Raw genomic sequence first — 14829 nt, 5'->3', positions numbered from 1 at the left:
TTTTTCATTTTAGCAACTTGAGTTGAAAACTTTGCTGTAATTTCTGTTGTGTGAACGCGTTTCATTAAGCGGCTCACATGGACCCAGGAGTCGGCAGGTCCAAACTATTTCTCCCCGACAGAAACTACAGCTCGTGCTGGGAGCTCGCTTTGGGCTGAAGCAGCGGATCCAGTCGGCTCCGTCTTGTTTCCAGCCTTCTAATAGTGGAAATAGAGACGTTGACTTTTGTTAAAAAGTGAAAGTGAAAGTGGGTTAAAACGGATAATAACACGTTATTGCTACCTCTGGGTTATTGTGAAAGCCCTACAATCTACAATGCTGCTCTGAAAGCTAGTCTTGATTTGTTGCAGCTGTCTTCAGATACTGCATTATTCAGTACGTTGATAATATTCTTCTTTCTAGTCCCACAATGAGCAATGTGAGAGAGAAACTGTTGCTCTGTTAAAAGACCTCCATTCTGAGGGACACAAAGCTTCTCTTTCCTGACTCCAGTTTGTACAGCGTCAGGTGACCTTTCTGGGTGACCACATCTCTTTGGAGGGCAGGACTTCCAAAGGTCCAAAACTTCCCAGACCCCGTTACAAAAAAGCTCATGTCTTTTTTGGGAATGACATATTACTGCAGAAACTTAATTCCAAACTATTAATGCATGGAGGTGCTGCCTAGTACTCATTCATGTAAAAGGTCTTCAGTCCACTGATGAGCTCACCTGGACACCTGAAGCTGAGTCTGCTTTTACTCAGCTTAGATTAACTTTACAGCGGACCGCTACTTTAGCGCTTCCTGATCCTAAAAAACCTTTTTTTTCAAGCTATTGATGAAAAACATGGATGTATGACAGAGGTCAGGCATCCATTGTCCATCAGTGATGTGATTTTCCTTCCAGTCCTTCTGTCTCCTACCTGCTCTGGGTCCAGAGGGCGTCCCATGACAGAACCGGTCCTCCTAATGAGTTTATCCAGCCGCTTCTTCTCAGCTGCAGATCAGCTGCTGCTCCAACAGACCATAGAAGATGGCTGATGCCACCACAGAGTTAAAGAAGGCCTTCAGGAGCGCCCCCTGCTGTCCAAAAGACCTTGACCTGTAACATCACCTACTGTGAATAAGGGGTTGGTAACATGGATGGATGAATTATCCATGAAGCGCAGTTACAAGCAGGAGACCTTCAGTTGGAAATGAGAGTAGACGAACTTTACCGTAAACATATATGGTTAATTTACATAGTCAAATGTATATGAAAATAATTTGCATGTAGGAATCTAAAACAGCCTTTTCTAAATTAGTTGAACCCAAAATTGTAGATAAATGCTAAAACTATGATGTGTGATGAAACTGATTTGTGAAGCATCCATGTTGATTATTGTTAAATGTTCCTGCAGGGACCTTTTAAGTGATGAAGAAATTTGTTTGTGGTTATAGATTGGCCACATAGACACGCCCGCCGACAGGGGGAAGACAGACAGGTCAGTTGTCCCGGGCCCAGGACAGAGGGGGGGGGACAAAAATGGTCAGAGGGTCAGTCAGCGACGCCAGCCAATCAGCTCGCAGGCTCAGCCTGGCCCGCCCACTAAGCTCTCACACAAACAACCGCGCTGCGTGCTGCTGCTCAGAGACTTGGACAGGGAGAGACACCACAGCAGAAAAACTTGAAGAGGGAAAGAAGCGCCGTTTGGCTCTATTTTAATACCGTAAATAAAATCAAGCTGTATGTTTTGTAAAACTCCGGTTAAATTAAGTGGAAACACAACAATTTTATATAAGCACCTTGCTCAAAACCTTGAGCAAGAAAACATTGAACCACAGAAATGGAGAGAGGAGACGAAACTTCTCTGATTGCCCCGACAGACCCACAGACTGACGTCTCTGACTGAGGCGTTTCAGTCCTCCAGAGAACATCCAGGTAGATCAGAGAGGTCATCTTCAGCAGCAGTTCATGTTAACTTTCAAAGTAGATATTATCTATCATATGTTACTGGAGCCCACACAGAAAATGTAATTAAGACCTTGAAAGGGGGGGGGGGGGGCAAAAAGACTGTGTTGTCCCGGGCCCTGGCAAAGCTGTCAGCTGGCCTGCACATAGATAAAGTATTATCTTTGTGGCCAAAGGAGTGGAATGTCGAGGAAAATAATTCTTGTCCTAATGCCTTAGGTTCAAAAAGGCCCATCACCTCTGATCCCCTCTGAGCACCTGCAGATGAGAGGGAAAGGAGACCAGGCTCAATATTCCCCTGGTCCACACGGCCATACCAGCTTATTTCCTGGTGTCTGACAATTAATGCTTGGGTTATGTGCTATTATTGGTTTACGGTCTGACATAGCAAGATGTAAGGTGCTGTGGTGAGCAGAACAGAGCTGGGAGGGTCATAGAATCTTCTCTTCTTGTCTAAAATTCTTGAGAAAGTAGTTGCTAATCAACTTTGTGAACATTTACAAAGTAATGACCTACTTGAGGAGTTTCAGTCAGGCTTTAGAGCTCATCATAGCACTTAAACAGCTCTGGTGAAGGTCACTAATGACATTCTCATGGCCTCAGATAATGGACTTGTGTCTATACTTGTCCTGTTAGATCTCAGTGCTGCATTTGATACAGTTGATCACAATATTCTCCTACAAAAACTTGAGCATACTGTAGTGATTAAGTGATTAAACAGATCATATGATAGATAATATCTATCCATATTAAATAGGTTTCCAGAGTTTCCTTTTTTAACCTTAGGAATATCGCCAAAATTAGAAACATTCTGTCCAGGAGTGATGCTGAAAAACTGGTCCATGCATTTGTTACTTCAAGGCTGGACTATTGTAATTCTTTACTATCAGGAAGTCCACAAAATGCAGTTCAAATACTTTAGCTGATCCAAAATGCTGCAGCAAGAGTTCTGATGAAAATCAACAAGAGGGATCATATTTCTCCAATTTTAGCTTCCCTTCATTGGCTTCCTGTTAAATCAAGAATAGAATTTAAAATTCTTCTTCTAACGTATAAAGCCCTTAATAATCAAACTCCATCATATATCAGAGCTCTGATTACCCCGTATGTTCCTAACAGAGCACTTCGCTCTCAGACTGCAGGTCTGCTGGTGGTTCCTAGAGTCTCTAAAAGTAGAATGGGAGGCAGATCCTTTAGCTATCAGGCTCCTCTCCTGTGGAACCAACTCCCAGTTTTGGTCCGTGAGGCAGACACCCTGTCTACTTTTAAGACTAGGCTCATGTTACTTTCAGCTATCTTTATAGTTTTACTGCTATAGGCTTAGGCTACTGAAGTATATCAGGATCTAATTTTCTCACTCTATTGAGTTCTACTGTTCTTCAATTACGCATTATGTGTTGTCATTTCTGCTTTAACTTTCTGTTCTCTCTCTTTTCTTTTCATAGTAGGTAAACCTGGTCTGGCGTTCTGTTAACTGTGACATCATCCAGAGAAGACGGCTCACCCGCTACTACCATCTAATGTAGAACAGATTACTAGATCAATGTGTGCTTCTGTGCTTTTTTGTCTCTCTTGTTGTGTCTCTGTTCTGTCTTCTGTAACCCCAGTCGGTCGAGGCAGATGACCGTTCATACTGAGCTCAGTTCTGCTGGAGGTTTTTCCTTCCCGTTAATGGGTGGTTTTTCTTCCCACTGTCGCTTCATGCTTGCTCAGTATGAGGGATTGCAGCAAAGCCATGTACAATGCAGATGACTCTTCCTGTGGCTCTACGGTTCCCCAGGAGTGAATGCTGCTTGTCGGGACTTTGATGCAACCAACTGGTTTCCTTATATAGGACATTTTTGACCAATCTGTATAATCTGACCCAATCTGTATAATATGATTGAACTTGACTTTGTAAAGTGCCTTGAGATGACATGTTTCATGATTTGGCGCTATATAAATAAAATTGAATTGAATTGAAATTGAAATGAAGGGAAAAGCATTAGGCTGGTTTAAATCTTATCTGTCGGACAGATTCCAGTTTGTTCATGTTAATAATAAATCTTCTTCAAACTCTAGGGTCACCTGTGGAGTACCACAGGGTTCAGTCCTTGGACCAATTCTATTTACTATATATATGCTTCCGATTGGCAAAATTATCAGACAGCATGGGATTAATTTCCACTGTTATGCTGATGACACTCGGCTATATTTATCCATAAATCCTGATGAATCCAATCAGTTACTTCGACTGCAGTCATGTCTTGATGACATCAAAAGCTGGATGACTTTAAATTTCCTGCATTTAAATTCTGACAAGACAGAAGTTGTAATCTTTGGGCCAGAGTCTTCAAAAAATAAAGTTCTCAATCAATCACTTAATCTGGGTGGCATTAACTTGGCCTCTGGTAATAAAGTAAAAAACCTTGGTGTTATTTTTGAACAAGACATGTCATTTAAATCCCATATTAAACAGGTTTCCAGAGTTTCCTTTTTTCACCTTAGGAATATCGCCAAAATTAGAAACATTCTGTCCAGGAGTGATGCTGAAAAACTAGTCCATGCATTTGTTACTTCAAGGCTGGACTATTGTAATTCTTTACTATCAGGAAGTCCACAAAATGCAGTTCAAAGCCTTCAGCTGATCCAAAATGCTGCAGCAAGAGTTCTGATGAAAATCAACAAGAGGGATCATATTTCTCCTGTTTTAGCTTCCCTTCATTGGCTTCCTGTTAAATCAAGAATAGAATTTAAAATTCTTCTTCTAACGTATAAAGCCCTTCATAATCAAACTCCATCATATATCAGAGCTCTGATTAACCCGTATGTTCCTAACAGAGCACTTCGCTCTCAGGCTGCAGGTCTGCTGGTGGTTCCTAGAGTCTCTAAAAGTAGAATGAGAGGCAGATCCTTTAGCTATCAGGCTCCTCTCCTGTGGAACCAACTCCCAGTTTTGGTCCGTGAGGCAGACACCCTATCTATTTTTAAGACTAATCTTAAAACTTTCCTTTTTGACAAAGCTTATAGTTAGAGTGGCTCATGTTACCCTGAGCTATCTCTATAGTTGTGCTTTGATAGGCCTAGGCTGCTGGAGGACATCAGGGTCTATTTCTCTCTCTCTGCTGATTTCTACTGTTCTCCGGTTTTGCATTGTATTACATTGAAATGACTGTCGTCATTTCAGCTTTTAACTTTTTGCTCTCTCTCTTTTTCTTCATAGTAGGTACACCTGGTCTGACGTTCTGTTAACTGTGACATCATCCAGAGAAGACGGCTCACCCGCTACTACCATCTAATGTAGAACAGATTACTAGATCAATGTGTGCTTCTGTGCTTTTTTGTTTCTCTTGTTGTGTCTCTGTTCTGTCTTCTGTAACCCCAGTCGGTCGAGGCAGATGACCGTTCATACTGAGCCCGGTTCTGCCGGAGGTTTTCCTTCCCGTTAATGGGGAGTTTTTCTTCCCATTGTCGCTTCATGCTTGCTCAGTATGAGGGATTGCAGCAAAGCCATGTACAATGCAGACGACTTTCCCTGTGGTTCTACGGTTCCCCAGGAGTGAATGCTGCTTGTCGGGACTTTGATGCAATCAACTGGTTTCCTTATATAGGACATTTTTGACCAATCTGTATAATCTGACCCAATCTGTATAATATGATTGAACTTGATTTTGTAAAGTGCCTTGAGATGACATGTTTCATGATTTGGCGCTATATAAATAAAATTGAATTGAATTGAATTGGCTGCAGCTGAAGGTGTGCTTACTGTTGTGACTCCAAAGAAAACCAGCCTAGTCGCTTCAGAGTGAAAGGAAGGGTCCTGTTTGTCTGACACGCTGCCGTCACTTGAGAAAGGAAGCGCACTGAATCCGGGATTATATCTTGGATTACTTACTAAGCAGCGGCTTTCAACATTGATTACATTCAGTTGGAAACATATCTGTATGGTGTTACATGATCTGTTATTTACCGAAGCAAGGCAAAACGGTCAACAAAAATGACAGCTACCCCGCTACCCTCTCTCCTGTCAAAACCCGGTACAGGTAAGCCTCTTTTCGTAGCAGCTAGCCCCCTTCACCAAATATGTCACATGACAAACAATCACCACAGCAACCATACACCGTGTGACAAAGAAACAAAATACATTTATGGCTCCTACATTTACATTTGCCCTGTTTCTCAATAAAGTGCTGGAACGTGATCAAATCACTGATTCCTTTTATTAGTGTGAATACCGTAGGCATTTAGCCATTGTTTTCCTCTTTTTCTGCCGCTCCAGCTTTTTGATTCACTTCTTCTTCTACAATTATTGTGCTATTTTGTAACGCTAATTGAGGCTAGGCGCCTGACTACAGCCAGTTTTGTTAGTATGGCAATCAGAAAGGTTCGGCCGAGGAGCCCGTGTGTGAATAAACACCATGACAAAAAGTAAAGTTGAGTTATTGTATTTTAATGTATATTTATATATATATTTAGGAAAGTATTGAATAATAATAATAATAATAATATTTTCTTATAAATATAAACAATAAACACAACAAGGAACCAACAATAACAGACAAACAAATAAACCCGGATGAGACACAAGAGGTTTTCTTTCTCTCATTCAAGTCCGTGTTTTTCTCTTTTTTTCTTTTAAGGTGATTTATGAGTCACCAACAATAGTCCAACTGGTGTTAGTCCGTGATCCAAGGGGAAAGAAAAAAATAATTAAAGGTCCGGGAAGAAAAAAACAAAGTTGGTTCTAGTACATGCTACCGCAAAGCTGCGGTGATCCGGTGGTAGCTCGCCATCCTGACTTGAAACCGTGGGGGGGAAAAAACCTGACCTAAACGAGGTCATAGATAAAATAACAATTAGCATTTAACCAGGGTTAAACTGCTATTCAAAAACATACATAACTAACCAAATAATATTAGTCAGGAATCATTTAAGTAAGTTTCCAAGTTAATCGCGTTAATATTACAGATCAAATAAAGTCAGACAAGATATCAAAATAATGTCAGACAAGGTATCAAAGTGAAGTCAGATAAGGTATCAAAGTGAAGTCAGACAAGGTATCAAAGTTAAGTCAGACAAGGTATCAAAGTAAAGTCAGATAAGGTATCAAAGTAAAGTGCACTTTTAAATTCTATGCAATTTTAATTGACAATATCAATTAAAATTAATTCACTTAAATACTGCTTCAATAAGCATCTAATTGGTCTCTAGTTTTGTTGCGCAACTTCAGAAACCAACCAGTACAAAGTTCCATTGGCCGTTCACAAATCAAATGAAAAATAACAAAAAGTGTCCCTAAAGGACGAAATCAAAAGGCTTATATAACATTTTAACAGTATATGGTTCAATCGGCCACATAATTAACAAAAGAAAATGTTTTTTTTAGACCACAAAACCATTTAAAACGCCAATACACAACTCATAAGTGGGCGTGTCGCCATGAGGTTTCTACTTTTCCAAAAAAAAAGAAATGACAGGGAATTAGCAACTCACCGTCAAGTAGTGGTCACAACACGCTCAAAGTAATCCTTCGGCTACTTTAGTTTTATTATCTGCCTCTCGGCCTGTTCGGACGCTTTTTTCTCTGCTCTCTGCTTGCTTGCATTTTCCTGCCTTTTACTTTTTATCTCCTTTTTATCTCCTAACCTAAACCACAGAAAGTTGGATTTAGTTTTTATTTATTTATTTTCTTTTTATTTTCTTTTACTTATTTTTTGATTTGGATTTTGAAAAGATGCCCTCCTTCAACACAATGGACTTTGACAAGCTTTTACAGAAGATAGCTGTTATGGAACTGAAAATCTGTCGACTTGAAGTGAATTATGATGTAAACGCCGCGAATGGAAATGATACGACCCTGCCCGTGATTCCGAGCGGTGACCACCAGCCCAGCGACTCAGCGAACAAACAGTTCCCTGAGGAAAATGAGAATCCCTGGACCACTCTGGGTGCAAGACCAAAGGACCAACGAACCCCACGCCTAGACAAAGAAAACTGGCCGAGACTACAGAGAGATGTCCCAGGACAAGTAAAACAACAGCGGGCTGTTCCCACAACAAATGATAGGAGTAAACCTGCTGGAAATGCTGGAATTCCTTTACGAAACAGATTCGCTCTGCTCCAAAATGTGACCCAGGAGGACAAAAACCAGAGGTATGTCAACGATTTTCGTTCTAAGACATCAGAGAAAAGACATGCCACAGGGCCAAGGACCCTGATATTATGCAATGGTTCTGTAAGGGGGATTAAACATTTCTGTAACAAGAAAAATACAGAGGTGTTGATTTATAACGACGGGAACTGTGGCCTGGTGTCTGATTTAACAGACATCCTTCAGACAGACCTTCCAAGGATCTTGAGAAAACGTCCGACCTTGGAAAACCTCATAATACAAGCTGAAGCCCTGACGGACGTCAACAGGATAAGAAAATCAGAAGTATTAAAAGAGGATTACATTCGTTTGTTGAAACTTGTTGATGGCCTGAATGTCAAGGTTCTTCTTAGCGGGCCTCACTCACCCGCTAACTGCGGAGACGAGATTTTTTCCAGAATTCTGATGCTAAACAAATGGCTGGAAAAAACATGCAAAGAAACAACTGTAACCTTCATAGACAACTTTAACATATTTTGGGAAAGAAGACATCTGTTCAACAGAGATTGTTTCTCTCTAAATAGGTCAGGTGCAAAACGGCTGATTTCAAACATCTTCTATTCTGTGAACCATGCGTCATCAGCTTTGTCCCAAAACAAGGAACATCCAGTGCCAAAACAAATGATAAGCCCAGTGCAGCCCGAACAAGCCAAGATAAAGATGGCCAGAAAGATGACGCAGAATGAGGCGTTGTCAGAGCTACAGGACGATTCATCCCAGATCTCAGCAGGACAACGAAAGGACCAAGAACCTCCATCTTCACAAACACCGGTCCAGACTGGACCCGCCTCCCCTTCTTCTCCACAAAGCCCAGAAGTTCCTTTTCTGGAATTTTCTCATAACATGAACAAAGTATTTAAGATTGGCCTACAGATGACATCCTCTCCACATAGCCATTCTGCTGTGAATAAACCAGGATTCTCCAAAGGCCTCAGAGCCTCAGATCCTCCTCCTCCACGTATCACAGAACACTCTGGTACTGAGGAACTCCAAATTACTTCGCTGTGATACAGATTGGGCCCTGGCCACACGTTTATCAGACATGAGAGTTCCCAGCATCAGCCGGGGCCTTTCGCCGGAGATTATGGAATATCTGTGATAATACGTGGCAGAAATAAGAAAAACAAAAGGATAAACAGGAACAAATACTTAAAAATCATAAACTGTCAGATGCAACCTGTCACAGAGACATCATCAACCACCAAGTCATATAAACTGGGTTTATTAAATATTAGATCTCTGTCAGGAAAATCCCTTTTAATTAATGACTTCATTATTGACAATGATCTTGATGTAATGTTTTTAACAGAAACATGGCTGCATGAATTTAGTGAAGCAGCTATACTGATGGAGTCGACTCCTCCAAACTACAGTTTTCTTTGTGAGAGCAGACAGCAAAGGAAAGGTGGAGGAGTAGCAACATTGTTTAATGATTCACTAAAGTGTAAAAAGGTGTTTTTAGGAAAATTTGACTCTTTTGAACATTTGGCTCTCCAGGTAAAGGGCCCGGTACGAACTATGTTTCTGAATGTGTACAGGCCTCCTAAGTCCACATCAAACTTTTTTAATGATTTTAGTGACCTGCTGTCTGTGATATGTGTTGATTATGACTGTTTAATTATTGTTGGAGACTTCAACTTTCACGTTGACAACCCTGAAGACAGAAGTGCAAAAGAACTGTGTGACACACTTAGAAACTTTGGTTTAAGTCAACACGTTAAACAGCCAACACACAAACAGGGACATATTTTAGACTTGATCATCACTAAAGGTCTAAAGATTTCACAGGTCAATGTAACTGATGTTGCCTTATCCGATCACTTTTCTGTTACCTTTGAAAGCATAATTACCAGCGACTCATTTAGCCAAAGGGACATCGTAAGAAAACGCACCTTTAAGGACAATGCCGCGGAAACTTTTATTCAAGCTTACTCTGCTACTTCAACCTTGGGCTGCAACTCAGTAGATGAGCTAGTAGATAACTTTCAGTCTAAAGTCTCAGACATCATTAACTGCATTGCTCCAGTCAAAGTGAAGTTTTTTCCCGGGAAGAAAAAATCTCCTTGGAGAAATGCTCCATCAGTTAGAAGTGAAAAAAGGGAATGTCGAAAAGCTGAACGCAGGTGGAGAAAGAATAGACTCCTAGTTCACTACGACATCTATAAAGAGAGACTTTACAGATATAACTTACAACTGAAAAATGCAAGAGAATCTTTCTTCTCTGAGATCATCAAGAAAAACATTAATAATACTCATGTCTTATTTTCCACAGTTGACAGGCTAACAAATCCTCCTGTGTCCGTGACTTCCGAACTCCACTCCACCAGGGCCTGCAACGAATTTGCTAACTTCTTTACTGAAAAAATCCTAAAAATTAGAGGATCACTTTGTACTACCATATCAACACCAGAACCAATGCTTTATTCAGCTGGAACTATTTCTGACAAAATGTCCCATTTCAGCGAAATAAACCACAAAAGCTTAGAGCAGATCATTCAGCAGTTAAGTTCCTCCTCCAGCTGCCTTGATGTTCTACCCACAGCTTTCTTTAAAAAAGTTTTACCTGTAATAGCGTCTGATTTGACTCAGATAATAAACGCGTCCCTTCTGTCAGGTGTTTTCCCCCAGTCCCTAAAAACAGCAATTATCAAACCACTGCTGAAAAAGAACAATTTAGACAAACTTCTACTCCAGAACTACAGGCCCATCTCAAACCTCCCCTTTATCAGTAAGATTATTGAAAAAGTTGTATTTCAACAATTAAACACCTTCTTAACAACGACCAGCCGCTTTGATGGTTTCCAGTCAGGTTTCCGTGCTCACCACAGTACAGAGACCGCCCTTATCAAGGTTTTTAATGACATCCATATAAATACAGACTGTGGAAGAACCACCGTGCTGGTACTATTGGACCTCAGTGCAGCATTTGATACTGTTGATCACTCCATTCTGTTAGAGCGCCTGGAGAACTGGGTCGGCCTTTCTGGTACAGCTCTCCACTGGTTTAAATCTTACTTAAAGGACAGGGACTTTTTTGTATCAGTAGGTAACTTTACATCGAAGATTACAAAAATCACATGTGGGGTTCCCCAAGGGTCCATCCTGGGTCCCCTCCTCTTCAATATCTACATGCTCCCTCTAGCCCAGATAATAAAAAATAACAACATCAGCTACCATAACTATGCAGACGACACACAGCTCTACATCACCATGTCACCAGGTGACTATGAACCAATTCAAGCACTGAGTAAATGCCTAGAAGAAATCAATGCATGGATGTGTCAAAATTTTCTTCAGTTGAACAAAAACAAAACAGAAGTAATAATATTTGGACCAATAGAGGAGAGATCAAAAGTTAGCACACAGCTTCAGTCGCTTCAGCTAAAAACCACTGATCAGGCCCGAAATCTGGGAGTAGTGATGGACTCAGACCTGAACCTCCAAAAGCATCTAAAGACAATTACAAGGTCAGCTTTCTACCACCTGAAGAACATTTCTAGGATTAAAGGACTGATGTCTCAGCAGGATCTGGAAAAACTAATCCATGCGTTTATTTTTAGTAGAATTGATTACTGCAACGGTGTTTTTACAGGTCTGCCTAAAAAGTGGATCAGACAGCTGCAGCTGATCCAGAACGCTGCTGCCCGCGTTCTCACTAAGACTAAGAAAGTAGAGCACATAACCCCCGTTCTAAAGTCCTTACACTGGCTCCCTGTATCTCAGAGAATAGACTTTAAAATACTTCTGTTAGTCTATAAATCTCTAAATGGCTTAGCACCTAAATACATCACAGACTTGTTATCAGCGTATAAACCCTCCAGACCACTCAGGTCTTCTGGCTCCAGCCTACTCTGCATACCTAGAACCAGAACTAAACAAGGAGAAGCAGCATTTAGTTCCTATGCTCCACTTATCTGGAACAAACTTCCAGAAAACTGTAAAAGTGCAGAAAGCCTGAGTTCCTTTAAATCAAGATTAAAAACACATTTGTTTAGAATTGCCTTTGAATGTTCAAGTTAAAATGTTTTACTGTTTTCAAATGTTCTTTTTTTTGTTTCTACACTATCCCTACTTGCTTTTATTCTGTTTTATTTTCCAATATTTTAATCATGTAAAGCACTTTGCATTGTCTCTGTACTGAATTGTGCTATATAAATAAATTTGCCTTGCCTTGCCTTGCCTTTAAGTTGAGTTGATGCTGCAATATGATTCAGCGATTTAGGGAAACGCCAACAGAAGCAGCTAGCCACAGTAACAGCAGCAACAGCAATGGAGGGACCAGAGCTCACCTTCAACCCAGAACTTAAAGGGTGGCTTCCCCTTTGACCCGCCAAAATAAAATACGGGTAATTATTTTATGCGGGTTACACTTTCAACCGTTTAACATTTCACAGCTTACTACTTCCACATACAATCAACTAGAAACGCCATTCAACATTTAAAATATTCACAAAGTCTTCTGCTATTTTACACTTCAGCTATTTCATATCTTGTACCATTTTTATATTGTAGCTCCTTAAAATAATAGTGCTTTTTCATAAAATTCAGCAAAATACATGCATTGTTATGGTTGATAGGGGGTTCTGCTAGAGCAGGGATGTGAATATATCAATAATAATTTAATAATAAAAAAAATGTAATTGTACTTTTTACCGATAGAGGCGCACCATGCCCAAACAATAGCGGGCACGGGCCGCTTTGCAACAGCGAGAAAGAATCAGGAGCCATGGCAACGAGCAGCGGCATCAAGAGAAAACTTGACGAGAAAATCGCATTTTTCAGAGAAAATGGGAAGAAGAGTACCTTTTCACCGAATTCAAAGGAAAGCCAATGTGTCTAGTTTGCTTGGAGACATTATCAGCCCTGAAAGATTACAATTTAGGCCTACATTACAACACCTTGCATAAAGTTAAATTTGAGAAATACACTGGAGCTGCCAGAACCGCTGTAGTAGCTGACCTCAAAGCAAAAGTATGTAAACAGCAGCACTTTTTCACAATAGCTACGACGTGTCAGGAGTCAGCCATCACAGCGTCTTATGATGTGGCACTCGAACTTGCCAGGGCAAAGAAGCCACTGTCGGATGGAGAAGTTGTTAAGAGGTGCGCAATGAAAATGGCCAAAGCATTTGGTGACAACAACATAGCTAAAAAACTTTGAAGCTGTGTCCTTGTCCCGACGCACATTAACACGCAGGATTTTTGACATCCACGATCACGTCGATGTAAAAATGAAACAAGTCATGCAGGACAGCAAATACTTCTTCTCATTAGCTTTAGATGAGAGTACAGATGTGACGGATGTCAGCCAACTGCTGGTTTTTGCGAGAACGATTGACAATTCATTTGATGTGCACGAGGAGTTACTGAAATTTGCATCTCTGCACGACACTACTAAAGGCAGCGATATATTCAACGCCGTTACCAGTGCTGTGGGTGAATACGGTGGCTTCGAAAAGCTGTCAGCTGTTGTTACGGATGGCGCACCTGCGATGCAGGGAAGACACCGAGGTTTCGCCGGGCTACTCAGGCAGAGCGGAGTAAACTGCCCTATACTGCACTGCATCATCCATCAGGTGAGTAGCATCATATTTTTTTCTAATCTTTCCAGGAAGCCCTTTGCGCAAAGACATTAAACTTTGGCCACGTCATGGATTTGGTGACAAAAGTCACTAATATCATCAGAGGAGGAAACAGATCGCTCTGTCACCGGAGGTTCATCACCTTTCTGGATGAAGTGGATGCCGAGTATGGGGGCTTACAACTTCATACGGATATCAGGTGGATGAGTCGAGGAAAGTGTCTGGAGCGTTTTTTGCGCTGCGCTCGGAAATACCAGTGTTCTTGGAGAACAGCATTAGTGGCGATGCAAGTGCTTACTGCGGGAAGTTCAAAGATACAAAGTTTCTTTATGACATGGCCTTTCTGACAGACATCAGCGCGCACCTCAATCACCTCAACACACTCTTACAGGGGAGAGATCAAACAGTGTGTGATCTCATTTCTCACATGACCGCATTTCAGCGCAAGCTCGTGCTCTTCATTGATGGCTTTTCTTCCCCTCCTGCAAATCTGGCACATTTTCCCGCTTGCGCTGAGATTTGCAAAGAGAGCCCTCAGTGCGAAATACAAATCCAGAAATACAGAGCAGACCTCGAAAAATTACAGGAGCAATTCAACAATCGTTTCCAAGATTTTCACGAGATGCAACCACGAATTGCGCTAATCATGGACCCACTTTCTGCTGCGGTCAGCGCACAACCATCGGAGCTGCAGGTCGAACTCTGCGAGCTGCAGGCAGACCCGTTTTTTCAAGCAAAGCGCAACGAGAGGGGGATTTCATTTTGGAGACTTCTTCCTGAGGCCCGTTTTCCACGTCTCCGAGATTTTGCCCTCTCAATGGCCAGTATGTTTGGGAGCACTTACATTTGCGAGAGCAGTTTTTCCACCATGAAGCACATAAAATCCAAAGAGAGAAACAGACTCACAGATGAAACACTGCTTAATTTGATGCGCATTGGGACCACAAAAATTGACATTGACATCCAATCCATTGTGAGCCAGCAGGCAAAACCACAGGTCTCTCATTAGCCTTTATTAATGTTGGGCCTCTGTGGTCTAGTTTTCTGCTATTATTGAATGTGAGCTATTTGCAATCTGTTTTTTTAAACTTTTTTGTTCCTTGTTATTAATGAGTTCAGTTTTGCACTTTTTAAAGAAAATGTTTTGTCTTTGTTTCTTCTGATGGACATGTTAAAATGCATTTATTT

At 41.1% G+C, this 14829-nt stretch overlaps 1 long non-coding RNA gene across 1 annotated transcript; it reads left to right on the top strand.

The window, feature by feature from the left end:
- Positions 1–7397: 7397 nt before the first annotated feature.
- Positions 7398–12410, top strand: LOC118564442. Its single transcript, XR_004931850.1, has 3 exons — positions 7398–7451; positions 7924–7925; positions 12248–12410. It is a non-coding gene; the product is annotated as an uncharacterized LOC118564442 (long non-coding RNA).
- The last annotated feature ends 2419 nt before the right edge of the window (positions 12411–14829 follow it).

This window comes from Fundulus heteroclitus, chromosome 11, assembly GCF_011125445.2.
Source record: "Fundulus heteroclitus isolate FHET01 chromosome 11, MU-UCD_Fhet_4.1, whole genome shotgun sequence".
NCBI classification, from domain to species: domain Eukaryota; kingdom Metazoa; phylum Chordata; class Actinopteri; order Cyprinodontiformes; family Fundulidae; genus Fundulus; species Fundulus heteroclitus.
Note: the sequence above shows the minus strand (reverse complement) of the source record. Positions and strands in the feature narration are given on the sequence as shown.